Source organism: Marmota monax, unplaced genomic scaffold (assembly GCF_021218885.2).
Source record: "Marmota monax isolate L192 unplaced genomic scaffold, Marmota_monax_Labrador192_F-V1.1 WCK01_AAM20220418_F8-fsc00037, whole genome shotgun sequence".
Classification (NCBI taxonomy): Eukaryota; Metazoa; Chordata; class Mammalia; order Rodentia; family Sciuridae; genus Marmota; species Marmota monax.
In genome coordinates, this window is record NW_026693245.1 from 13,032,447 (window position 1) to 13,044,902 (window position 12,456).

The window sequence follows — 12,456 nt, forward strand, 5'->3', positions numbered from 1 at the left end:
TTATAGTAGTCTCTTAAACTGTGATTCAAAAAAAAAAAAAAAAGGTAATCAATGTTTACAGAATTTGCTACTGTTTTAATCAGTTTTTTCATTACTGTGACCAAAAGATCTGACAAGAACAATCTTAGAGGAGAAAGTTTATTTGGCACTCCTGGTTTCACAGGTCTCAGACTACAGATGCAACTCCATTTCTCTGTGCCAGAGAGTAAGGCAGAATATGAAGGCAGAAAAGTGTGATGGAGGAAAGCAGCTCAGGACATGGCAATCAGGAGGCAGAGTGAAGAAGCTCAGGTCACCAGGGCCAAAATATAAACCCCAAAAGCACACCTGCAATGATGCATCTTCTTCTCCAGCCACATCCTACCTGTTTTCAGTCACCATCCAGTTAATCCATTCAACTTGATTAATGCACTGATTAGGATAAACTCATAACCCAATAGTTTAACCTCTAACCTTTCTTGCATTGTCTCACAAATAAGCTTTTGAGGGACATCTCATATCTAAACCATAGCAAGTAATAAGAACATCTTGCAAAGCAAAATAAGCCAATCCCAAAAGAACAAAGGCTATATAGAGTTACCTTAGATTAGGAAGAGGGGAGTGAAGGGAGGGGAGCAGATATGGGGACAGGAAGGATAGTAGAATGAAACAGACATTATTACCTTATGTTCATATATGACTGCATGACTGATGTGATTCTACAACATGTACAATCAGAAAAATGAGAAATGATACCCCATCTATGTGGGAGGCCATCCTCGCACGTGATTCGAGTTACCTCCTTGGCTGGGCGAGAGGCGCTTAGACACATCTTTGTGTCCAGAGCTTTCCCCACCCTTCTCAGGTCCTAGGGCTTGTCCGTGTGAAGGCGTATCTGGCCACTACCCCTGAAGACCCAATCATAGCACCTGACCTTGGGACACTGCCCCCCTTAATCTTCATTGGATGGGATTTTCCCCAGAATTTTTTGTTCCCCAATAAAAGTCCACTCCCTGGAGTGTTCTCTCGCGCGCGCTGGCCTCTTCAGTAAACCTCACTACTCAAATAGGTACCTTGAGGCTCGGGGTACGAGAAGCAGTCCTGGAGCTGGTTTAAAGGTAATTAGAGCCTGTCTCTTTAATTCAAACTCCTTTTGGATTTCTCACATAGCTGAACCTTCATTTATGAAGCCTGTGCTGGCCACAGGCTAAACAACTATATATGTCAAGTGCAAAATGTATTCTACTATAATATATAACTAATTAAAACAAAAAAAATATAAAACAATGTAAATTCTTAAATTTCCTAGAATTTATTTCTTTCCTTTCTAGAGAGCATGATGAGCTTAAACACCATTTCTTCAAACCTGTTTTATTGCCCCCAATACAGTTAGCTTTTTCCACTAAACAACAATGTGGTATATTTCAAATATGAAGACAAAATTGACCACCATTCCTTCTCTCTCTTTTGTTTTTATTGTTGTTGTATGTTTGTTTGTTTTGTTTCACTAGTATGGATGGTTTGCTTGTGGTGGAGCAACCAGATAATTTTAGTGAGTCTACTTTGCTATTTACACAACTATGAAACAACTAACTTGTTTTACTGAGTTAGTCTTGACTACAAAACTCAGGTTTCTACTAAATATATAAAAACCAAATGCTTTACATTATCTTACAGAAATGAAGGTGCTAAATAATAACACAAATTCATAAGGTTCTTGTGAGGATTACTTGAGTTAATTACATGCTTAACTTGGTGCCCAATACATATTAAATACTGAATAAATGTGTCAATTTTTCATCATTAACTTAATCAGCACAATATACAGTATACAAACCTGATTCTCACCTTCCTTTTGCATTGGTTTCTTAGAAACCAAGAAATGTCAGGAGAATTTATGATATTGGCTCTTGTTTAAAATTATAGCAGTGCATAAATCTAGTTTCTTTTCAAGTTTCTTTTTGAAAATGAGCATCATTCTAAATGTTAAGGATTTACATAAAATTTAGTCATTTCTCTATTTTGTAGTCCTCTGAAAACTCATACAAATTTGCTGACAATCTAGAATTAATCAAATGCAGAGCTCTGTAAATTGCAGGGATTTTTTTAAACTATTTCACACAAAAATACTAATAAAAAGTATAAACATATTGGGAAAAGTGAAAAAACACATTTTAGCTGGATCAGAGTAGGGAGAAATACAAATAATTCATCCATACATGCATTCGTTCATTCATTCATTCAAGTATTTTGTGAGTTGCTTTTCTCATTAATCCTTCATTTCTAATCTACCAAATCTCTTTATCTTTTAAAAATTCCTTTGATTTGAAAAGCAAATTTCCATATCTACTCTTTCCTTACTACCATCACTATCATGGCTCTAAAGATTCTTACTTTCAAGATAGAACATAGATTACCAGAAATATTTCTTGGGTTTCTTCCTACTCTTCCCTGTCTTCCTTTCCATATGTCTTACCCTTTGCTTGAAATGTATATATTGGCAAATTAAAGTTTAAAGTCACTGTCTTTTAAAAGACTGATTTGAAATTTTCCTATGTCATTTGTAAAGTTCTAAGAAAACATCTTAAATCTATGAGTGAGTCAATAAAAACAATTTGAAAGACAGCGTGGGTAACATCAGTGATCAAAATTCATCATGATGTGCTTGGCACAAAAGACTTTCTTAATGAATTATCCATTAAGATGTCAGGCAAATTAATTAGCATGGACTTTTTAAAAAAGAAAGTTGAAGAGAAGGAAATAGTTAAGTACCCTGGATGCTAAAGGAAATCAATTAGCACTCGGAGGAGGCCTGCTGTAACTGTCATGGCTTCTTTCTACTCTCTGGACCAGAATAAACCTGTTATTTTGTTTTCCTGACTTTATATACATTAAATACTCTCTGAGAAAGTGGAGTATAGGAGTTGACTTCAGAGTCATTTTGGCTTTTGAATCCTAAATGGGAATTTTATATTAATATCTAATTTTGCAACATCACATGTCATTAATTTTATCAACTCCCCATTTTTAGTCCCCCCACCGAGGAATTACAAAGGAAAATGAGAATCTGGTCACTGATAGTTTGAACCCTATGAAAGAAGGGTATCTTTTATTGTTTACTTTCATTGTTGAACGTGAATCACTTGACTTGAAGCTATTTTCCCACTCTTCAAGTGCCCCACCTAATGGCAAGAGATGTGAATAGCAGCCATTTTGGGATCTCAAGATAGACAAAAATAATTGTCTATATCTGTGCAAACTTATAGCCCTATGATTGAAAGATGAATATTTTTTTCTCTCTGCTTTACAGTACTACACTATATTCCCCATCAACTGGCAACAGATACCTCAGAACAAAGCAATCACATAAAGCAGAGAGTCCATAATCCCACTCTAGCTGGTAAAAAGAACCTGTATTCAAATGCCATCTGTGAGCACCATGAATTCAGGCACTGTTAAATCTCTTTTCTTTTCAATTTGCCTCTAGTGACAATCTATTGTCTGTTCTTAGAGATGGAAAATTGTGATAATGTTTAAGGAAGATAACAGATGAAAAGGCTTAGCATATTCTTATTCTAGATGGTCACAAAAATCATCTACCCTCCAGTACCCCTGTTTTACAGGGGAATAAACAGAGGTGCAATAAGGAAAGTGATTTTCCATGAATCTCATATATTTGTAGTGGCAGATGAAAGGGCTTATTCTCCAGACTGCTGCCTCAACCACCACCGGAAAACTACCCATCAACCATTTTCTGACAATCACATCCTTTCAGTCTTCTACTCTCAACAAGTAAAATGTTATATCATGGCTCTAATAAATTAGGAGGGAAAAGTGAAGGGGCATTTTTTAAAAGTTAGAGCCTAGAGTTAGGTCATGTGCAAAATTAGGATATATCCCCAACAAAATTAAGTGCGTTATTATATATTATAAAAGAAAGAGCAAAATAGATTTGCCTAGTATGACTCATACATTGCAGATCAGTATAGTCAGTAAAATTGATAATCCTTTCCAGAGCTCAAGGTTTGGTGTCCATAACTGAAATTCATCATGCTCCTTTGAAATGTTTTCCATTGTCCTTCCATATCAACTTAGAGTTGGCCTTTGTGTCTTGTCAGCTGAATTTCATCAGATTCAATTATATCTCTGAGGACCTATTTAAAACCCTTTGTTCAGCTGGCTTTTCTTTGAGCCATTTGCTTTGCTGTTATGTAATTTGAGTTGCTCATGGTTGTTTGTGTGTGTGTGTGTGTGTGTGTGTGTGTGCGCGCGCGCGCGCGCGGCACGCTCCTCTCTTATCTTGGTAGTAATGTTTTAGCTACAGAATACCTGTCCCAAATTTAACTCCCACATACATGATACCTCCTAACATACAGATTTAGGATCTAAAAAACAGTGTTAAGAGTGTGGTCCTCCAACCAACTACATCAGAATCACCTGGGCCACTGGTTTAAATGTGGTGGTTTCTGACCCTTAGCCAGTCATCTTAAATTAAAATCTCTTGGGGTAAACTTCAAGAATATGCATTTAAAGCAGTTATTCTTGATGATTTCAATGCCCATTAAATTAAGACTCATTGCCAAGAAGATTCTTTAAAAAAAATGCCACCCAATCACCATGGACAAAGTAAAAAATTAATTTTGTGTTTACCACAGGAAGCCCAGCAGTTGGTACCCTTTTCACCTGGTACTTGAGATTGAGTCTCAGAACTCCTTAAATTAATGAGAACCTTCAGTGGCAGGATTTTAAATGTTTTGTTCCTACTCCCTGTCCTGAGAACAAATTACACAGCAACACAGATGGTTTTCAGTTATCTGTTTTTTCAAACAATCTAAGTAAATTGAAAAACACAATGTGTTATTATCAAATAACAGCTGCACCCAAACCTACTAAACTAAAATTCAAGGTCACTTTGAAAGAAGAAAAAAAGAGGTATATAGGTCTCTCTTCTTAATTGAAAGCCTGGACTAAATCCTGGAATGATTATATTATTTCAAACATTGCTTTGGTCAGTTATTAAAAACTTAAGTGTTTTTCTTATCTTCCTCCTCATTACTATTTTCTCTCCATTCCTTCCATTTTGAGCTCTCTATTTTTGATCACTTATTACTCTGTATCTTTACCTCTTGAGAAATTTCTTGATCCCATTCCTGTTTTCTCATTGGGTGAATTTAGCTCATGCCATTTGCCTCCTCTGAGCAGCTTGGTTTCCTGAGCAGTCTTTTCTGGCAGTCTTTGCTCTTTCTGGTAGGAAATATGGCTTTACATTTACCCAAGCTGAAAGGCACAGATAGGTCTAATTCTATAGACAGCAAAGATCAATACACAAAGAAGTGGTAATACCAGATTATATTCTGTTCTCTTCTGATGACTATAATAATTGTGCTCACCATTTCAGGGAAGCATGAGCCTTAGCTATGGCAGTGCTCTGGAAAGTCATTGACTGTGTAAAGATACCTCCTGATTGTGCCCTTACCAGATGTGCCAAAAGCTGAAACTTTTTTCTTCCAACCTTTAACAACCTTTTTGCCTATGCCTTGAGTTAAACAGGACAGGAGTAAGACTAGGGAAGTGCAAATGAACATAGAACACAAAACACAACCCGGCCCAGGGGAGCCCCATTGCCTCCCTGGAATTCTTGACAAACCTCAAAGAAGGAAAAGAAGCATCTAGCTGCAAGCATGGGGAAAGACAGATCTATCGGTTGGAAACTCTTTCCTAGAAATGAATGCATCATTTAATTAACCACAAAATGCCACAAATATGTCTTTAATACCCTTTATTTTCCAAATAGCAATTTAGTCATTCATTTGTTCCATTAATCTTCAATACTTTGTTTTCAAGGAAAATCATCATTTAATAGAAACAATTCTTCCCAAACTCTTAATATAAAGATGAATCAAGCAATGGATTCAAGAGTGCGCCAATAAATTTATTCCTAAATTACAAATGGTAATACTCAAAGTCAAATGAAGAGTAAAACTAAGGATGCAAGATAGTCAAAAGAAATATTTTATTTACAAATATCTAGAGACACTGTTTGTCACTTAAACCTGGAACTTTCCTGGAGGCTAGTGGAATCTGCATTATGTGCCAAACCCCCAAACCTAGTAAAATTTGAAAGTTAATTATTTTTCCTTTTCTCCTTCCATTCTATTTAAGCGATCAAAAAGTTTCTACTTCCATGAATAAAGATGGACCATCCAGTAAATATTGCAGCAACAAAAAGATATCACTTTGGAAAAATAGGAGATGAATGTCTATCACTCCTTAGACCTTAATTATAGGGTGACTTAAAAATGCTAAATGAAGACACAGACTGAAACTGTGCTCATAGAATGATGTAGTCACTGGGGAACTGACAGTCAAGGAAAATGTGACGGGAATCTTGTCCCACTTATATCATGCTAGGATTCCTAAGAAATTATAGGAGGACCTAAGTTGTTTGACAGAAGTCTGAGCTAAACCAACTCACTGACTGTCAGGAGGAGTCACTGCATGTTCCAAGGGTGCTCATCTCTGAAGGGTGTGCAATTAGACCAAGAGCTCTGGGACATAGATTTTCTTTATTTCAGACTGCAGAGCACCCTGGTTACATCAAGATCAACTGGAAAGATTGAAGTAAGGTGTGGACAAAGCCAAGGAGCAACTGAAAACTCAAAAAGAGCTAATCACCAATATTTATCAAAGTTAAAACCAAAACCCTATGAAGAAGAATGTTTTTCTGGTTGGAGGTTTGGAGCAGGGTTTTTTGGCATGGTAATTTTAAGACGAAGACTTTAATGACTCGGTTTTTCCAACTGCATCATTCCTGTGTTTCCCTGGAGGAAAAAAAGAAAAACTCATTGGCTCTTTGCTAAACTCCCTCCAGAATAGACCACTGCATGACCACATGTATGTGTATTTATGTTTGTACTTAGTTACTAATATTACTATACCTCCTGCAACATGATGATTCAAAAAAAGGAAAGAACACTCTCTTTTCTCAGTATGTTTTTATGATATGCTTGTAATTACTAAGAAATATGTCTTCTATCCCTCATCTGTAAGAAAATCTATTGGACTATGGATAAAATAGCTCACTATGGGGCATAATTCATCTTCTGAAACTGTTTCAAATGTTATCCTTTCAGTTTTGGTGCATTTGAAAGTAAATGGATTTGTTTGTCAAGCATGGGAGGAAAATGAAAAACCATAAGCATTAAAAAATTTCATGGCAGAAATTATCCATAATCTTGGAGCAAAAAACCCTTCCTAAGCAGAATACAAAAATGAAGAAAAAGATCAATTACATTTTTACAACACAGAATATGTACCTCTATCTCACTGGTAATTTTTAACAGTATCATAGTTTTATACAATATTTAGAAGTTCCCAAAATATCTTAAATTAATTAACTCATTTTTTTCCAAACTGAAGAATTTAATTACTGCCCTAATCCAACCCCTTCCCTTTCAAACTGCATAAGAAATTCTTTGCTGGGTTAGTTTCCTAATCTATTTACTTAATAAGATCCATTCATACTGCAGATTGAGAAAGGGAAAAGTTGAATCAAAACAAGAGATGAGGAAATGGGACAGTTTCTAACTCCATCTTATTTGAGATGAGGAAATGGAACATTTTCTAACTCCATCTTATTTGATTCATTTATTAGTTCACTGTCAGTTAACAATAATATATTTTTTTCAACAAGTCCTCTTTAGATCAGGTACAATCCTGTTGAGTGAGATATAAGCATAATAAGTTTCAATTCCAAATAAACTATTTTGATATCTCCCCTCTCCCTCTGTTCCTCTTCATTACTGAAGAAAAATTCTAAAGCAATTGAGAGAGTGCATTTTTAAGCAAGAATAAAATAGCTTATTCCATTAGCTTCCTTTCCTCTTGATTGTAGCACAATTTTACATCACTTAATTTTTCATGGAACTTCCACTTATTTTTAGTTTGCATTATCCTGTGTGAAAACCTAAGAGACTCAATTTTACATTGTTTTCATATAAAACTGCTCACGATTTTTGACTCTAACTCTGTTCCCACCCTCTTTTCTCCTGCAAATTTTACCTTATAAATTATACTGATCATGATTTTCCAAGTCTAATCTTGGGGCAGAGAGATCCATAAAAAGTTAAAAACTTTTAAAGAGAAATAATTCAGGTTATCTATGAGAAAAGGAAATCTAGCATATTATACAACCACTATGGGTAAGATGTTGCTATGTTGGACACTGTCATATTTAATCAATTTAATTCTTATAACAATCCTGTGAGGTAGTTATTATAATCTGTACTATTTTGCATGACTCCATTAAGGCTCAGCTTAGTGAAGTAATGACTAGCAATTGATATGCTGCCCTTTTAACACTGATCAACATAATTTCAAGTATGAACTGTGATTGGGAATAAAGGGGGAAAATGGAGGAAGAGTGAACAGACCTCAGAGTTTGGACTTAAAGTCTTCAGTTCAAATACCTTCTCTGTTATCTGATCAGAGTGTTTTCTTAAATGCAAAAAATAAAATGATAATAACATACCCTAATTTAAAAGGTCATTGCAAGTATCCAATAAAGTAACATTTGTGAAAATCACTTTGTAAACTGAAAAAGAACACATAAATTTTTGTAAATCAGTTATCATAATGAGATCTCCAGACAAATATACACACAAAGAACACTGGATAAGAGAATTACAGTGCTTCGAAAGAACATGGAGAGAAAAGAGATGAGATAGATGATATATAATAACATAATAGATGAAATAACAGAAGAGAACATCTCCTAAATTATAACAGTGTTTATGTAATTCTGAGAGTACATTTATCTCTGACTCTTCAGTTTTTTGTATTGATCAAGGAAGTAATAAAAGAAAACACTCTCGGGAGTTTAATTTTAAAGAGCAGAAAAAAACTAGGAAAGCATACGTAAAAACAGAAAGCCATGGAAGCTGGCAGAAAGTGCAATAACATAACTATGGAAATATTTCAAGTTTGGGGATTAAAATATGTATCTGTCAGCATATGTTAGGGTCATGATTGCTGAAGTAAGGAAACTATTTTCTATTAAAGTCATTATACTATAGTGATTCATTCATGTCCATGTGTATAACAGCACAATTTACAATAGCCCAACTATGGAACCAGCCCAGGTGGCCATCAACAGAGGAATGGATAAAAAAAAAAAAACTGTGGTGCATATATACAATGGAGTTGTATTAAGATAGGAGGAGGAGGAGGAGGAGGAGGAGGAGGAGGAGGAGGAGGAATAATTTTGTTATTTTCAAGAAAATGGATGGAACTTTAGAATAGTATGCTAAGTTAAATAAGCCAAACCCAGAAGGTTAAGGGTCATATGTTCTCTCTCATATGTAGAAGCTAGAGAGGAAAAAGGAAAATAAAGGTGGGGGCAGAGATCTCATAAAAATCAAGAGCGATAAGTAGAGTATAAGAAAGGGATGGGGGGGTTGGGGTTGTGGCTCAGCGGTAGAGCACTCGCCTTGCACGTGTGGAAACCCTGGGTTTGATCCTCAGCACCACATAAAAATAAATAAACAAAATGAAGATAATGTGCCTATATATAACTATATATATAGTTACATATAAAGGGATGGGGGACAGGAGGCAGAAGAGAGGAAAAGTGGAAATACTGAAGAATGATATTGCCAAATTATTTTGTTACATTGTGTGCATGTATGAATATGTAACAACAAAACCCATCTTACGTATAATTACATTGCACCAATAAAAAACATGGAAAAAATTATTTTTTATATTACAAAATCAGTCTACCTTCAGAAATTAAACTGCAGTGGAATTTGGAACTAAAGATAGCTCATCTGTACAAAATGTAATGGACTTTGTCATTTGTCAATGTGTACATCAGCTGGATAGAAAGATGAAGCAAAATAGTATACATGAATCAAACCTGGCAGCTTCTTTGTAAGGGTAAGGTAATAAACTATGCAAGGAATTGCAATTTTTTTTTAAGAGAGAAACACCATATCCCTTGGTAGATATAATTGATTCCTGAAATTATCTTGTGTAGAAAATGCACACAGAGGATTCCAAGGGCAGGCCAGAGGGAGGCAGCATCCTGTGTTGTTCCCTGACCCAGGTCTCACCTAGTCGGAATACTGCATCTCAGAAAGTGTAAGAGGACCCCTATACAGCTGATTTCCACAGAAACTCATACATTGGTGGTGAGACTGTAAACTGGTGCAGCCAATATGGAAAGCAGTATGGAGATTCCTTGGAAATCTGGGAATGGAACCACCATTTGACCCAGCTATCCCTTCTCCTCGGACGATACCCGAAGGACTTAAAAACAGCATACTATAGGGACACAACCACATCGATGTTTATAGCAGCACAATTCACAATAGCTAAACTGTGGAGCCAACCTAGATGCCCTTCAGTGGATGAATGGATAAAAAAAATATGGCATATATACCCAATGGAATTTTACTCAGGAACAAAAGAGAATAAAAATCATGGCATTTGCAGGTAAATGGATGGCACTGGAGAAGATAATGTTAAGTGAAGTTAGCCAATCCCCAAAAAACAAATGCTGAATGTTTCTCTGATAGAAGGAGGCTGACTCATAGTGGGATAGGGAGGGGGAACATGGGAGGAATAGATGAATTCTAGATAGGGCAGAGGGGTGAGAGAAAAAGGGAGGGGGCAGGGGATTAGTAAGGATGGTGGAATGTGATAGACATCATTATCCAAAGTACATGTATGAAGACACGAATTGGTGTCAACATACTTTATATACAAACAGAGAAATGAAAAATTGTGCTATATATGTGTAATAAGAATTGTAATACATTCCACTATCATTTTTTAAATCAATAAAAAGAGCATTGTAATAAAAAATTAAAGGAAAAATAAATGCAAATACAAAAGCTCTGGGGAAAAAAAAGAAAATGCACAGAGAGAAACATTCTTCACAGAGAAGGAATATTAAAGAAGACTGTTGTGAAGTTTTCAGAATTAGGCTTTTTATCCTTCTTTTCCCTGAAGGATGAAAACCCATCTAGTCACTTCAACACAGTCAAATCTGAATGTCCACTGAAGTAGCACATAGAGACAAAATGGAGATTGATCAAATTTAATTTTAAATTGAGTTTTAGTTTTTAAATTGAAAATTAATTTACATTGGATTATACAAAAAGGAATGAAGGAAAGGGATGGGGGATGGGAATGGGAAAGACAGCAGAATGAATCAGACATAACTTTCCTGTGTCCATATATGAATACATAACCAATATAACTCCCACATCATGTACAACCACAAGAATGGGAAGTTATATTCCATGCATGTATGTACATTCTGTCATATATAACTAAAAAGAACAAATAAAGATGCATAAAGAAGAAAAAATAATTTAAACGTATTATGCCGCAGTCCGGCTGCAGCAAAATAACCGGGGGTATTATAAAACTTAAATAAGCAAAATGCATTGATATGAAGTAGAAGGAAGGGTTAACTCATCCAAGGAGAGATTTGAATAAAAGCTCTTTTATTCCAAAACTCACATATGCTTTATAAATCTCTTTTCCATGAAGGATGAAAACCCATCTAGTCACTTTAACACAGTCAAATTTGAATGTCCCCCCTCTAATTAGATGAAGCATTTGAGAAAACATGTTCAAACGGTCATACAGACTAGATGGCCAATTACTTTGGTGAAATTGCTATTTGCATAGGAGCCTTCTTACAATCTATTTGAGATTATAAGTAGAAACTGAAAAAAAGTGTTATATGCTCACATCCAGATAGGAGGCTTAAAATTTATTTTTGATCAAAATGCATATATATGTAACTTTAAGGTTCTAAAATAGCATGACTATTCAGTTTCATTAGTAAAATCTACATAAAATTAAGGGGCTTTTCCTCATATTCTATGCTACTATTTCAAATGTGTATTTTAGAGGCATTTAGGTATAATTATCACCTCCTCTTTGTACCTGTTCATTCATCCACCAAATAAAGAAAATAATAGTACTAGCATCATAGAATAGTTTTTTAAAAAATTAAATAAAGAATGTATATACATAAAATGTTGGCATTTGATAGTCACTTAATAAAGTTTGATCACAAAACACTATCATAAAATTACTTTATTAAATGACTTAAAATATAATTGCCTGTGTTATGTACCCCCAATACATAAATATACCTATATTTACATATAGTCATACACAAAATACAGTAGTTCCCCTCTCCATATGTGGAACATTTCATAACCCCCATTGGATATGTTAAACCACAAATACTGCTAAACCCCATAAATATGTATTATCATATATGTATGTTCATATAATGAAGTTTGGTTATAAAATAGGTCTAGTAAGAGATTAATAATAACCAACAATAAAGTAGAATAATTATACTATATTAAAAGTTATGTGAATGTGATCTCTCAGTCTATCTCAAAATGCCTTATTTACTGTTCTCACCCTTCTTTTACTTGTGATATGTGA

General features: G+C 35.0%; 2 long non-coding RNA genes across 3 annotated transcripts in view; both read right to left on the minus strand.

Moving 5' to 3' along the window:
* LOC131424628 (uncharacterized) overlaps window positions 1-12,456 on the minus strand; it is a 559,968-nt gene that overhangs the window by 155,563 nt on the left and 391,949 nt on the right. The gene's annotated exons all lie outside the window — the stretch shown is intronic.
* On the minus strand, window positions 1,462-9,160 carry LOC131424629 (uncharacterized). The gene is made up of 2 exons (XR_009227982.1): window positions 8,510-9,160; window positions 1,462-6,800 (listed from the first exon to the last, which is right to left on the minus strand). It is a non-coding gene; the product is annotated as an uncharacterized LOC131424629 (long non-coding RNA).